This window comes from Lonchura striata, chromosome 8, assembly GCF_050655825.1.
Source record: "Lonchura striata isolate lonStrDom1 chromosome 8, ASM5065582v1, whole genome shotgun sequence".
NCBI lineage: Eukaryota > Metazoa > Chordata > Aves > Passeriformes > Estrildidae > Lonchura > Lonchura striata.
In genome coordinates this window covers 21,543,609-21,559,104 of record NC_140710.1, presented here as the reverse complement: position 1 = coordinate 21,559,104, position 15,496 = coordinate 21,543,609, and positions in this window count along the sequence as shown.

The following is a 15,496-nucleotide window of genomic DNA, read 5'->3' as shown; positions in this document are numbered from 1 at the left end:
CGCGCCATTCCCAGCGCTCGCTGCCCGCGCAGCGCTCGCCGGGGGCCGGGCCGGGCCGGGCCGGGCCGGGGATCTGAGGGCCGCGGGAGCACGGCCCGGCCCGGCCCGGCCCGCAGGCTGCTGGGGACAGGCAGGATGGAAGCGTTCCAGAGCGCAGGAAGGGCTCCGCGCCCCCGCCATGAGGGGCGGCCCGCACGCCTGTCCCGCCTCAGCCCCCGCGCGCCCAAGGAGCCGCTCGGGTTGGCACATGGACATGGAGGCTCAAACAGGCTTTCGGACATAAAATCTGTTGTCACCATAGGAAAAGCATGTAAACACTACAAAACTGACAAACAGCCCATGTTCCTCCGCTGAGGACTTTCCAAGAGCCTTGTTTATATTTGGGTACTAAAGCTTTCCCCGTTTCACACACCGCTGATGTTAACCCAAGGCAGACTCCTGTGGTGGCCTTACCATTTCTGTTTTGATGGGCTAGGCAAAGCACCGAGTCACAGACACAAATCACACAACTATTTTTAATAAAACTGACCTCGAACTTTACAAAGGAGGAGGACACACATAAAAAATTAATTTTGAGGCAACTAATAGAAAAGTAGTTGTTTCCACTGAGCATCTGCATGGAGTATGTTCCTGTAAAACAGGACAGGCTAGCCATTCCAAGGAGACAGATCCTAAAAATATTAGGCTCTTTAAATTAATGTGTCAAAGCTACAAGCAACAAGAAAATTTAAAATACTGATGCAATAAGGGGCAAGAAATTAACCAGAATACATTTATTTAAAGAATCACTTTAACATAAGACACTTTTGTCCATCTGTATTTAGAGCCATGAATAAGTCATCTAATCTTTTTGTCTATTAAAAAAAAAAATCTGAACTTCCTCTAATGAGGATGTTGGGCTGCTTTCATGACACACTTAGCAAACATTTACTTCAGTTGTTCAGTGATGTCACAGAACCATCACAAATAAACTATTTCTCCCAGACAATTTCTTTTCTCCACACTGCTGAATTTTGCTTTTAGCCTCTACAACGCAGCTGACTTGGCTTTAAAGCCAGAGCTACTCCGCTCCCCAGTGCTTCCTTCCACCATGCACTGCAAAGTTATCTCCCACAGTGAGAAAGTTAAAGGGTGTAAAATCCCTACAATGCAGTCAAAGGGAAATAGCAGTGGCAGCACCCTGCAAGCGTGTGTTTTCTTCACATGGGAGGTGTATGATCTGGAGAAAAAAGTTTAATGCACAGAAGTCTTAATTAAGAATTTAAATACAGAGCTTTTAGTTGGCTGAAGCCAACAAAAGAGGTAGTTTCTCTGCAAAGACAATCACAGTCCTGTACATAAATTTGTAATACCAGAAAAAAAGAAATTGGCCTTCTTTGTGTGTTAAAGGTCACAGTCATAGTTGGACCAGAAGAGAAACAAAGAACAATTAACAGACAATGATTCAGGGTAATAAAAAGGTAACTGGAGTGAAACAGAAAGCAAGAAGGCAAGAAGCTATACAGAAAAAGGCTGAGGAAATTCAGATTCTACATTTGAAAACCTACAAATGTAGTACTACTGTAATAAATCTGAAGGGGGGGGGAAGGGTAGCATTTAAGGCAAACATGAAAACAATTTTTAAGGGGCACTTCTAGACACTAAAGATACCAAATAATAGCTTAACTAATCATACTTTTATTCACACTAATAATTAATGCTAATGTCCAATTCATAAATGCTCCATTTTTTAAATTGTTCTAAGTACCATAAAGTTTACTAAATATTTAGGCTCTAATTTGCCCCTTGCAAGTCTCCTTTTTTGCAAGGAGATCAAAGCCTTGAAAGCCATAGCAAGAAAAATGTCAAACTAAATATTTTGACTGCACCAAGTACTTTATGAGCTATGTCTCCTCCTCTGTGTCCCAGTTTGAGGTGATGTTGCTTCTATGCTACACTGAATTCAGACCACACTAATTTCAACTATAGGTACTTACTTCAAAGACTTCTTTTTCCCCTTCCTTTTCAGAACAATGGTGAAAGGAAATATCAATGTAAAAAGAAAAATCCTTATGATGAAAAGCCTGTAAAGTTGGATATGTAAATTAACACTAAACATACTTTATGTAATCAGAAGCACTTTGAGTGTTGTGAATTTTTTTATATTTGATATTGTGAAATAACAGATATTCTTCTATTACATTCCCCCCCACACACTGAAGAAATTATCAAAAATAGTTTTCATTAAACTGACCTGCAGCTACCTGAGAACTATAAACTCATCCTGCATTGTAACTCATTCTTAACTCTTTTTTCACTGTTTAATTGAAAGAGCAATAAAAAGATCTGATACTTCTAAAAGCACCTCCAGCTAAAAACATGGAAATCTGTCCTGTGTCTTATCTACAATTATTCTTAATAGAATCAAGGAATATAAAAATAAAAATATAAAACCATCTTAAATTTAAGTGCAAACCACTACTGCGATCCCTCTCTTTAAAGAAAACATTTTTCAGGTTGGAAGGATATGGGAGATGCTAGCTCAAGCAGAACTTCACCAATTAGTATGCAGAATATGTGAATATACATTTATCTTCAATTGCAGCTTATACCTTATTCTGTCACATGAAGCTTTATATGTTTAGCATACTGTGCCCAACAATTACCCAATCGTTTTGTCATGTTTCATACAACTGCAGATGCTGTGTAAATCTTTCCATTTCAAGGAGGGAAAGAAAGACTAGAAATATGAAGCAGTTAGGCAAGTGTCATTAAATATGTTTCCAAAGGGAAAAAAAATCATTGAGTTTTTTCTCTCAGTATTTAATTTTCACTCAGAATCTAATTTAGTTTGCACATTTAGTGTGAACTGAAGAGGGGTAGAAAGGGAAGCAAGGTATTAAGTGACTTCTCTATGGCTAATTTGCATCCTTAAAGATGTTTGTTACACAAAACATATATCACACTTGCTTTTACTTTTCAGGATTCAATATTCCATACTTACACTTTATGGCTCCTTATGCTCCACCAAATAGCTACTTGCCATATCCATAAATGTTTGACTCCTTTGGGCAGTCCTGTAAAGCCAGTAAGGAATTCCTTTTTTAAACAAATTCTTTTAATGCAGCTGCATCTTTCATGAGTAGCTTTTCTAGCCCATCCTATAATGCACCGACATAAACCAGCATAGTAACACTGGATTGACAGGCAACTTGGAGGAAGTGAGAAGGAGAAAATATATATACAATACTTTACCAACTGCAGAGTAATAACAGTTTTTCCCTTGGTATGCTCAGCCAGAAAATGCTGATGGACTGTCATTACCCATCCTTATTATTGCTGACATTATTGTTCACATTACTAAATAACAACTTTACATTTATTATACACACTGATAAAATACCTATTGCAAGAAGTACAAGTTGAAGTATTCAAGTTTATTTCCCAGGAAAACTAATTTTCCATCCTTTCTCTTCAGTTTCAAACAATTTACTTGTAATTGCTCAGGACTAAATGAGTCTATGTTTTATTTTTAACACTGACACACAGTATTTCCAGTAGGTAAGATCTTCATATACTGTGATTATTTAGTGTTTCATTTCAGATGCCTTTGTTTCAGACATTTTTTCCATTTCCTTTAAAAAGTAAGCAGTGTGATGGTATTTGATAAACAGTCACTGAAGTTGCTCTTGAATTAAACACAGCAAAATTAATTAAAAGGCAAATGTCATCTATCTTCTACAGTCTATTTTTTGAAATGAAGAACAATAGAAAAAGGAAAAGGCTTTTCCAAACAATAGCTCATCTCTTTGAGAGATGCAAGACTACTCTTGCAAAAGGCAGGAACAGCATGAAGCAGACAGAGACCTTGTCCCATGCTCTGTCTATGCTGGCAGAAAAAGCTGGACAGTTCTGTGTTAGAAAAAGAATTAGAGAATCACCAGTTAACAGCAGGGCAAGAGCATCCTTCTTTTCACTCCCACATAAATGCTTAATTTTAGAATTGTCTTATGCATCCACTAAAAAGAAGCAGCCAAAAAAATAGCAGAATAATTGCATATACTTTCTCCCTGTTTCTGCAAGTGTTCTTCCTCTTTGAAACTTAGAAAGCCTTTCAGATATTCAAGGTCTCTCTGCATCTGTGGAAAAATCTGACACCAAGAGCTGGGAGAATCCAGGGGCAGAAAAGGCTCTTCTGCAATGGGACTGCCACTGCCCAACAGGTTTAGGAACATCATGACACAGTAGTAGCAACTCAGACTGAAAGCAGCAACACATCTCAAAGGTGGCACGTTGAAAGCAGAAATGACCATATCCTGAGCTCATATTAAATGTAGCTGACTGTAGTTAATGCCATTATATTCCTAGTGGCAATAAAGCTACTGAAGCTTAACCAGCATTGTTAGTTAACTAAATTCCAGAGATTTATCTGCTAAGACTACAAATATAATTCCATGTCTTTGTTTCTCATGAGTTAATCGTCAGACTGCTCTCAAACAGCAAAATTAAGATAAAACTACAGTCTTGTTTCCATTAAGCAACATCAAACACTCCTACTTCCTCCTCTTTTAGCAAAATGCCTCATGCTAATAGATCTCATTGCTGAAAACAAGGGCAGAGCAGCTGGCCAAAACAATAACTTGAGAAACATGCACCCTTCTTGGAGGTCCCTTACACAGTCCTATACATAGCTGTGATCCCAGCCACCCACTCTAGTTTCTATAAAAAAGAAAGGAGAATATGTCTATTAATTCTTTGTATAAAGCATACTTCAATCAGTGCTTTTATCAGTGGACAATCCCACAAGGTACAGAAATTGCAGAATTTCCACATGGCACGACTGTTTTACTTGCAAACTCTTTCTTACGCTAAGTACCAAATCTACTTTGCTCAGAATAGTTAAGACCTTGGGTCAAGGAGACAGTGGCATTAGCACTCAACAGAAAATGTGCTTCTCTACACTAAAATAGCCACTTAAGCAAGAATGTGGAAATGATTTATCTTGCAATGTTTGAAGTCAGATCTTCACCTCAGCTATGTCATGACTGCACAATCAGTCAGAGAAGACTGTTACACTTTCATACAAAGAAAAGGATATTCAACTCTCCACTATGAGTATCTAACAAGTAATATTACCTTTCAGAAAATAAAAAAAAGCATAAATATTAGCTACTGGAAGCATTCACATTTATAACACTGGACTCAGAGACCTTCAGTGTTCTAGTCCTCACATATAAATCTGCGTTTAGTAGTAGAAAAGTAATGCAATTTCACTGAAAGCTGCTTGTTTTAAATAAAGCTATATTGGTAATCCTAAATATTGCAGTGCTATATCAGCGATTTAAAAAAATCAAACAAAAAACTTCAAAAAGCTTATTGATATAGTCTTCTAAACAAAATCCAATTTTGAGGCAAGAATACAGCAAGGTAAGTTTGATTTGGGATGCTGTAATACAGTATATGCTGTACTTTAGTAGGTAAACAACCTACAGCCAATTTTAAAAGTAGAAAATTGCAGAAGGCTTTCCAGCTAAGCACAGCCAGTACCAATAATGTTTGGTAACAGCTCTGAGCATCAGAGCCCACAGAACAACCAACTTGTCTTCTAGACATACAAGTCCAACCAGATAATAAAATTATGCAGTTGTGAGATTGATTTCTTTTTAATCAATGCATTTTTCAGAGACCCTCTTACCTTCAGAAATCTGCCTTCTTAAGAAATCAATTAAACTGTTAAGTAGTTGTCCTAACTACGGACACAAGGGCTTCTACTGGAATTCAAAAAGGTGCCAATTTGTGGAGAATCCAGTTCCACAATATATTTTGACTCTGTAACTTCTATCACTGTATTGTCTAAATAAACCACAAATGACTGAAGAATTAGGAAGTTCCTGTTTCTCATGCTTATAGATATTCTCTGAGCAAGAAGACCTGATTAATTCAAAGGAGCAATTGAGGAATTAGTGAATTTTAGCCAAAAGTCTTGACCTCTCAAAACTGTGCATGTCCTCAGAAACAATGAAATTCAGATGGTGTTTGGTGGTCCAGTAAGTCAAAGTTTCAGTCATTAATCAGAAAAGCAGCAACACAGTAATTATGCCACCAGGATCCTCATCATATTCCAAAGTGTACCCCCAGAAGGCTGGGTACCATCATTCTGCATTTGAATGGCACATTTCTGAGAACTCACAGTATTCTTTATTTAAATAGTATAAATATGGAAAGAGAGGTCTATACATTATAAATGAGGACAACACAGGATTTCTTCTTGTCAGAAGTGCAAAATCTGTGCATACATCAAGCAGCAATACTCAACTTTCAAAAGGTGAGCTCTTAAAGAAGCTCTCTGCCATTTCTTCCCCTTTAGGTGGATTTAGCAAAGACACAGTGTAATCAGTTAGAAATAACAGGCATTATAACTGAAATAATTCTTTGCTAGCATACCGTACACAATTACATATGTTTATATCACTTACAGTGATGTCACATATAAATTAAATTATTCATGTTTATGTTTTGGAGGGAGTATCTCAACACATAAATAGTGCTTTTAAAGTGAGTACAGCAGAGAAAGCACTAACACACAGGGAGATGAATGCATGGGCCAGAGGCAACGCTGTTCTGAAGGCATAGGAAAATGCCAGCAGACTTGACCTCCTGACCTGAAGTTCTAGATAGAGCACAACAAAAGAACAGGAACAATCAGCAATTAAACTAATGGAAAAACATGTTGGTCTATTTAAATCAAGTTTTTCACAAAAAAACACTAGCTCTGTCGTATTCAGTGCCCCCGTGCACACCTGTGCAGGGGTAAGTATTTTTGTGAGCTGAAAAGAATGGGATTAAATGTATTATCTACATGAAAAATAAGCTGCCTTTTTTTGGGGGTTTTTTTGTTTGTTTGTTTGGTTGGTTTTTGGTTTTGTTTTTTTTTTTTTCTGGAGAGAGCAAGAAACCAAGGACTGAAGAAGGCAGGCTGGTTTCTTTCAGTAATTGTGCCACCTTGAAGCATTCAAAATGCATCCCCAGAACACAAGACCACCAACTGTGCAAAAGCCTAAATCCCTCACACTGTTACTCCTTTCATCACAAAAAGGTGAATAAAAAATACCATTTGCTACCAAGTTTACTTACAATACTCTTACACTCTGCACTAGACAACAAGACAGTGATTATGATAGACAGGAAAGTGTATATTCCATTGTATGCGATGCACTGTTTTAGCTTATGACAAACTTTTAAAATAAAACCACAACATTTTTCCTGTGGTTAATCTACAATATGTGAAGGTGATTCCCATTTAGGTTAAAATAGACAACTCCTCCACTTAAGCTAAGTTAATTTGGTTCAATTCAAAATAACTGTGAAAGTTTTATTAAAATGGTTTAAAAAGTACAGTTTAAGTGCAATTGATGTCTTCATCAAAGCTTGCATCTTCTTTATCAGTGAGAAAAGACTGTACAAGCATTGAATTCATTACCTGGGCCATTGCAATTACACTTCCCAAAACTACTGCTCAGAATTCCCTGCAGGTTGAGAGTGGTTTGTTTAAGCAACACAACCAATTTAACATGTAAACCAAAACTAATTTCTGGCTGCAGGTGCCTCTCCTAAATATCCTCCATAAAACTCCAATTATATTTTTAAAGGATGGAATATTTGGCATTAATTTACATAGAGATATTTAGAATAGAATAAATATTTTAGATGTTTACTACAATTAAATATCTTGTAAAATGCTCCACTGCAAATTTTTTAAAAAATTGGTTTGGAAGGGCAACAGAATAAGGAAGTCTCATCCTTCTGTTACTTTCATATATGAAACCATACAACTTGTTATACTGCAGTTCATTCAATTAAATAGAGTTCAGAAGGAATAGAAATCTGATGGATTATTGCATTACAACTGGATAATTTGCAGCACTAGCTCCTCTATAGGAATATGGAAACTGCAGCAACAGATAAACTACCTATTGTATCTGATAACATTACTTGCCCAAGGCAATGTAATTCCTGATGCCTCAGTTGTGAAAAGTTCTATCTCCATTACCTTTAATGTTATTTCAACTGATCTACTCTAATTAACAGTGTACAGTTTTGCCTTCTAAAATGTTATCCCAAAACCTTTCACAGTCTTGTTGTCAAGCTGGTGATTGCAAAGCTGATCACATTTTCATCAACCACATTTGACACTCAGATGCTTTCTTGTGCACATATGTGCATAAAAATAAATATATATATTACTTATTCAGAAAGCCCTGCTTGTTTCCAAGAAGAATGCTAATGAAAAATACATTGTCTCAACTATCACAAAAAAAAAAAAAAAAAAAAAAGTCATTCTCTGGTACTCCCAAAGATGACTGAGTTTCAATAGGAATGTATCCATTGTGTCACACTACACAATGGATACACTACTGTCTGTGTGTTCATGAAAATCTACCTAAATTCATCCACATGATATAAATATCTGAAAAACCTGCAGTTGGCCCTGTTCTTCCAGTGGACTAGCATATGTACCTCCTTCCTTGCCAAGAGGGGTAAAACCAAACTCTTCATGTAAAGGCCAGTTACAACAGCTCTTTATCCCAACAGCAGCAAGACATCCACATGGCAAGTATATATCAATCCTCTGCATCTCATGCAAAGAAATAAAATCTATGCACAGACAAAGGGAAATAACACACAGAGACAAGGAATTTGGAACAGGAGGGAAGAACAGAACAAGTGGCAGGATGCAGGAACTGATCAGGCAAGGAATGCAGGAGAAGAAATAACAAGCTTAGGACTGAAGGAGGGTACACATAGGATGATGGAAATAGCAAAACAGGAGCTAAGAGAGAGGCAGAGATTTGCAGAGCAGGGAGATCTGAATAAGACAACTGGTATTTGCCTACTGAGCTAACTGCACAAAGAGAGCAGGGCTGGAACAAGGCAGAAGGAACAAGGGTCAAGGCCAAGATAACAAGAGTCCATCCTCTTGAGTTACTGCTTCCTAGCCCATGCAAAAGAGCAACATTACCATGTACACCATTAGTGAGGTATCCACATCTGCCATGAAAACAACTCAAAGGTGTGCTCTCCCCTGGTCCTGTTCCATGGAGGGTGAAACCAGCTACTCTCATCAGTCACTCTCTAGCTCAAATGCCAATGGTCCTTCTCATCCAAGGGCTTCAGATGCACTTGATCAGCCAGAGGATGATCCCCAGCAGAAATCAACATCCACCTTGGGGCATTCTGACTGTTTTCTCGGGTTGCTATCTTTAAAAAAACCAAAACCAAATCAAAACACAAAAAAGGAAAAATATATACAGAAAAACTGTAGAAGAATATCAAGATTACTTGAAGCCATAAATCTGTCCTGATGCTAGTTGTTTCATATTTTCCAAAAATCCCCCTAAGTTCAACAATTACAGACTGACATCCAAGAATAAAGGGCTGCCTTCCCACATTATTAGAGCAAGAAGTTTCATAAAAATCAATAATCACAGCATTCAGCAATAATATGGTTTTGCATTCAAAAAGGGTAACATCCTCTAACACTTTAGATTAATATTAGTCCAGTTACTACCCTTTTAAAAAAGATAACATCTTCCTATTGCAACATCTCAGAGAACCAAGGATTTTCACAGAAATTTTTACTGCATTTACATTATGCATATTTGACAAATACACATCAGTATACACAGATTATGCACAAAGAGGGGTTTAAAAGCATGAAAATATCTATCTGTAAGCATAAACCAACAAAGACTTACCGTTTACAGAAGCCAGAAAATTGAAGATGGAAATATTGAGTTAGTCCAAACAACAGCCTCCGATAAAACCCAAGGTCTGTGATGAAATCAAGTCTAACAAACAAAAGAAGCGTAGAGCAGAGGAAAGAAAGGCCTATTGCAAGTAAGTCAGAAAAATGCTGGCCTCTCCTAAAAGCCATTACTTAAAACTAGATATACAATAGATCTGTGAAAATTCTGAAACTTCTCATTTTAACTGGCCACTGTCACCACATGGAAGCTCAGCACCATTTAGCATTGCTGCCCTGATGCTGGGGAATAGCCAGACCAGACCCACCAAGGACGACCCAAATTACATCGCCATAATATCCAGCTTTGATTAAGCTTCAAAAAACATCTGGAATACAAAACTTACATTCCTGCTATCATCCACTCACTGTATACATTTTAATCCCTATCCTTTATAATCATTTTTTGCTTTCTGTTTAAAAGAAAAAAAAAATCTGTCTCACCCTGTCAAGACAGTCTTTTGCAACAACTGAGCCCGTGACCAGAACAACAGCTGACAGCAATGCCTGAAAGAGCCTAATGCTGTTACGACTTATCAACAGACTGATAAGATAATGCTCTGTGCAGGCCTTTCTCCAGAAGAAAGATTTCAAGTCAAAAGTCTGAACCAAAACCAGAAGCTGCATTCTCCTTGCTTTGCTTTGCATGAGGTCTGACCAAGAGCAGCTTCAAGTCACACCATTTCAGCTAACTTCGGTGAGAAGAGGGAAAAAGCAATTACCATCTCTCGAATCAGGTAAATTAAGAGTCAGTTACATGTTTCTTTTTTGTAACCTTCAACAGTTAAAAATAAATTAAAGGAGGAAAGTTAGTAAAACAAAGTAACAAATAAAAAATGTTATATATTGTATATATTATGTTATATATTTTGTATTTAATAGAAACAGCAAACATTTTATTTCACAATGCTTTCACGATCTTTTCTTCTTAATCTTTAATAGAAGTCTAAGGACGACTGGTCATGGAAAAGGCCTGCAAGTTAATGCAGACTCAAGTGTCCAAGCTAGACATCACAAACATTGAACTACTTGCCAGGAGTTTCAGCAACATCCTGAATTCCTGACCCCATTTGTTCCACCAAACAATGCACTTTCAGACACACCATTGTGCTACTTCCTAGAGACACTCACTGTCCCTTCAGCATGGAACCTGCCATTGCTATTTGGTACAGACCACCAATCAAACAAAACTAGAGAGAATCACTTAATTATTAATGTTGGAAAGGACCTCTTGAGTTCATTTTACCCAAATCCCCTGCTCAAGCCAGGTCAGGTAGAGCAGTCTGTCCTGAAACATGTGCAGCTGGGCTTCAAATACCTCCACAGTCACACATTCCATGACTTTTCTGGCAATTTAGTCCTCTCTTTGACAACCTTCCCAGTAATTTTCTTGTAGAATTTCATGTGTTTTAATTTATGTCCATTACCTCTTGTCCTGTCAGGGGGTAGTACTGCAAAGAGTCTGGCTCCTTCATCTTCATTCCTTCTTCTTAGGCATTTGTAGGCATTGATGAGATCCTGCTGAGCCCGGTGTTCTCCAGACTGAACACTCACAGCTCTCTCAGCCCCTCCTACTATCAAAGAGAATCCAGGTGCTCATTCATCCCTGTGCCACTGCTGGACTCCTTTCTTGCCACAAGGGCACACTGCTGTTCTAGTATCAAATTGGTCACGTTCCAGCTCATTAAGTAAGCTTTATAAGTAAGTTTTCTCATTTATAGAAAACAACAAGTTAAATATTTCTAGCCAATCATTAACATACTGTCCCACATACCTTTTTGTTTTCATCTATTGAAGCCACTTCTCACTGTCCATTAGATCCATATATAGGGTATCAGTGTACTATTTTCCTGAAATAGGTTTTAAAAACTTGAAATATTGTATGTTAACTGCTGTTTCACTCTTGTAGTTTACAAGCTCTGAAATAACGTGCAAATTCTAAACTTTTATTTTCTTTTTTTCCTTTTGATGAAGCATATTCTCAGAGAGGGACAGTCCCAATAAAAATACCTTTTCTCACCCTGGCTGTGGCCTTATGGGAATATCAGTCATCAACACTGAGTAAACAAGTTTGTCTTAAAAAAAAAACATGTAGTTTTAATCCTTGACTAAAAAAATATAAAATTATTATCTGGTCATAGAGAACCAATCTTGTAGATATGACTTCTTACAAAAGGATCAAATCTCCATTTGCATTTGTTACCTTGACTGCACCATTAAGAGTTTGTTCTGCTACACAGGCCTCTCCTCTACAAGAGGCAGCACAATTCAGATCAACATTACTGAAGCTTCGAGAAGGTCCTAAAGTAGCAGATAGTGCCATTATTTAAGAATGACAGATGATTCTCTATGGTTAAAGAAAATTGCTGAGCACTGCAATTCACAAGCCTCTGCTGAAGGTGGATAGAGCAATGGCATCTCCCCATAGGAAACAGCCACATTTTTGTGCTTTCTGCAAAATGCTTCACTTTCTTACATGGACCACCAAAAATTCAAGCCTTGCTAGATTCCAACACGGTGCTCTGCAAGCCTGCACTGTACTGCAAAAGTGAGTGCAAAATGAATGAGAGGAAGATTTGTGATTTTTTCTAGCTACAAAACTGTAAGTAGGTACAAATAACAATTTTGAATGTCTTGCTGCTGTGTATCCTAAAATCAAAACAAGCTATTAGAAAGCACCTTAAGAAAATTTACCAGTCATATGGCCAGTCAAGTAGATTTTCCTTCCTTTCCCAACTCCTTGACACAAATTGTTCCAGCAGCAGTGTCTGTATTGAGAAAGAAGTCAGTGTTATTCCTAGATCTTGCAAACTGACAAGTTACTACACATTTTCTAGTCTTTTGATTTTGTTCACTGATGGGAGAAGGGGGATCCTCTGTTTTATTTGTGTCCTTTCTGGCGGAGAAATAATAAAAAAAAGAACAGCTCTGAGAAGCTTGTGTCAGCTTCATTGTCAAGACAAAGGTCACTGCATTCCTATTCACGATGACCTACAACTGTACCCATTTAAAGCCTTCATTATGCTATATTAGAGGGACCTCTTTCTCAGAGATTTTAATTTAGCTTCATTGTGAGAAGAACAAAACATGTAAGCATCAGAATATGGTGCTAAATAATGTAAAAACTAATGATTTCAACAGTCTTCCTCCCTTTGCCATCCACTCTTAAGATAATGCATGAAGCATGATTTCTACAACCACATAAAACAAAACATGAAAATGCTTTTACTCTAAAGTGTCTCTCAACTCCAGAATAAATAATCAAATTTAGTATCTCTGCACAAAAATTGCCATCTCTCCAAAAATCCAAGTTCCAAGAACACAAAAGGAGTAATTAGTTTAAGTCTCATGTCCCCAAACTAATATTAAATTACTGGAAAGAAATTTTAATTAAGAATGCTCGTGAAGTAAATTTTTAAATCACCTACACATTTTATACAGACTTAACTCTACACTAAGATTACCAAGTGTAAATGTTTGGATATAAGGCTTTATGGACCAAGCACAGGAACATGAGATAATTTGAGCTACCTTTCACAGATTTCTTAAGCTAAACAGGTTAAATAGTTTTAGTGTCACATCTCCATTGATCACTGCTGAGTAACACCTGGGGTTATTCAACCCTCTGGCAAACCTGAGCAAGCAGACTTTTGGCAGAGATCTCTGCATTTCAGTTTCACAGTGTGAATCAGTGCTTGGGAACAGCAGGGATTCCAAAACCCCTCAGTGCTGGAGAAGCGGAGCCGCTGTCTCTGCCACCTCCCAGCCCCTGGCTGAGCCCAGCTGCACAAGGCAGGCCAGGGCCAGACCTGGGAGTGCCTTCTGCCCCTGGGGAGAGCGTGGGGCCAGGACTGCCACGAGGAAATGTGTTACCACCACCCTGACCGAATTCCAAGCAGATAGCTAACACAACATGAATGCCCTCTGCAGCTGAAGAAGCTAGTCCTTATTAGTCTCATTTTCCAGTATTACCAAGCAGCTTCCAAGAGAATGTATTTTTCATTCGAGAGACCATTTTCTTTAAGAGGTAAGAAGATCCATTGACATATTTTACCCACTAGAATTTAAAGCACCTCAGCAAAACATGCAAGATGTTATATTACACATCTATATATTTCCTCATTACTGGAAAGCAAATTAAAGTGATTCTAAACCTTGTCACTCATCGAATTGCATATGGATTTCTTTGTAAATTCTGCTCTACGCAGGTCTCAGCCCAGTTTTATTCCCACTCATCTCAGAATACAACACCATCTGGAAACATTTCCACCTGTAAGGTATTGTTCCCCCCTTCAGAAAAAAAAGTACTCGATCTTTGAGCAGCCTGATCCATCCTCAATATAATTGCCATATGCCAGCACCCACACACATCATATCCCAGTCAAGATTCCGACCTATCCTGTGGGAACAGATTATGTGCACAGAGAGAAGTACATGCTATAAGAGGAAATCTGGGATGAAAAAACAGCCAGCCTTTTGACCTTCAAGATAAAAATCAAAATTAAATCTTTTGCCAAACAGCACAAAGTAAAGGCTCCTTCTTAACAAGATACAGGATTATTCTGAAGGGTAATAACCTAGTTTTAGATAAAGCAGGTTTTAGCATCAAAGGTGGCACATGAGCTACTACAGAATATCTGTATGTTGCAGGTCCTGCATAATGACCACTACACGCCTCATTAGCTCACAAAATGTTTTGCTAACTGTAGCACTAAATAAGAAACTATTTAAAATACATTTCAGGTAAGACAGAGTATATAACAATAATCAAAAAGTATATTCTTAAACCAGTTCTTAATTCTTTCTTCATTTTGAATCTGTCTACACAATATTTTAGCAAATTTCAGGCCAGGTCACCAAGTACACAGACAGCTTTCTAGTGTGGCATCATCACATTACTAAGGAGAAGCTTGGGCTTAAGATTTCTAGATCCATTATCCAGTTAATAAAATCAAAATATTGAAAAGCATCAATATGAAAATAAAGCAGCACATGATATACAAAAATTTACATTACTGTAAAGATTATGAATCATTTTAAGTTAAAAAAATGCCAGAGCTGAATCTTCTGTTGATTCCTCAATTCAGCCCATCTCGAATGTACAACAGACTGATGACAAAATGACAGAGAATTGCTTCCAAGCAACACTGCCTTGCTGTTTGTAGCCATCAGCAGGATGGCACTCAGAGCATGAAGCAGGACTCTGCAGGATGAGGCTGCACAAGAAATGTGTTTCAAACAACACAGACTACAAAGTGCATGACAATTGTTCATTTGCTAAGGAGGGTATACATACCGTGTTTCAAATTATGTGCACAATAGTAAACCATATTTTCCTAGGTGTTTGTACAAACAAAAAAAAAATGCACAAAAATCACCTGAGAAGAACATTAAAAGTGAACACTCTGCAATTTATATTAGCAGCAAGAAAAGATTCCAATCTGACAATAAACAACAAATTAGAAAAAAAGATTGCCACATGGGCTAACATACCAAATGATTGAAACAGGCTGATGCATTGTCCTGGAGGGATCATACAGCTACCAAACTTTCACATTTCTGAACATAAAAGCATTTTTCAAAAACTTATCAGGTTTCACAAGCAGTGATTCAACAAGGGACATCCATCAACACAGTCTAAAAGTCCTAGCTGGGGGAGGAGGATTCTGATTTGGTTTTGAAGAAGCATGGGATGAAAACACCAGTGGAACAACA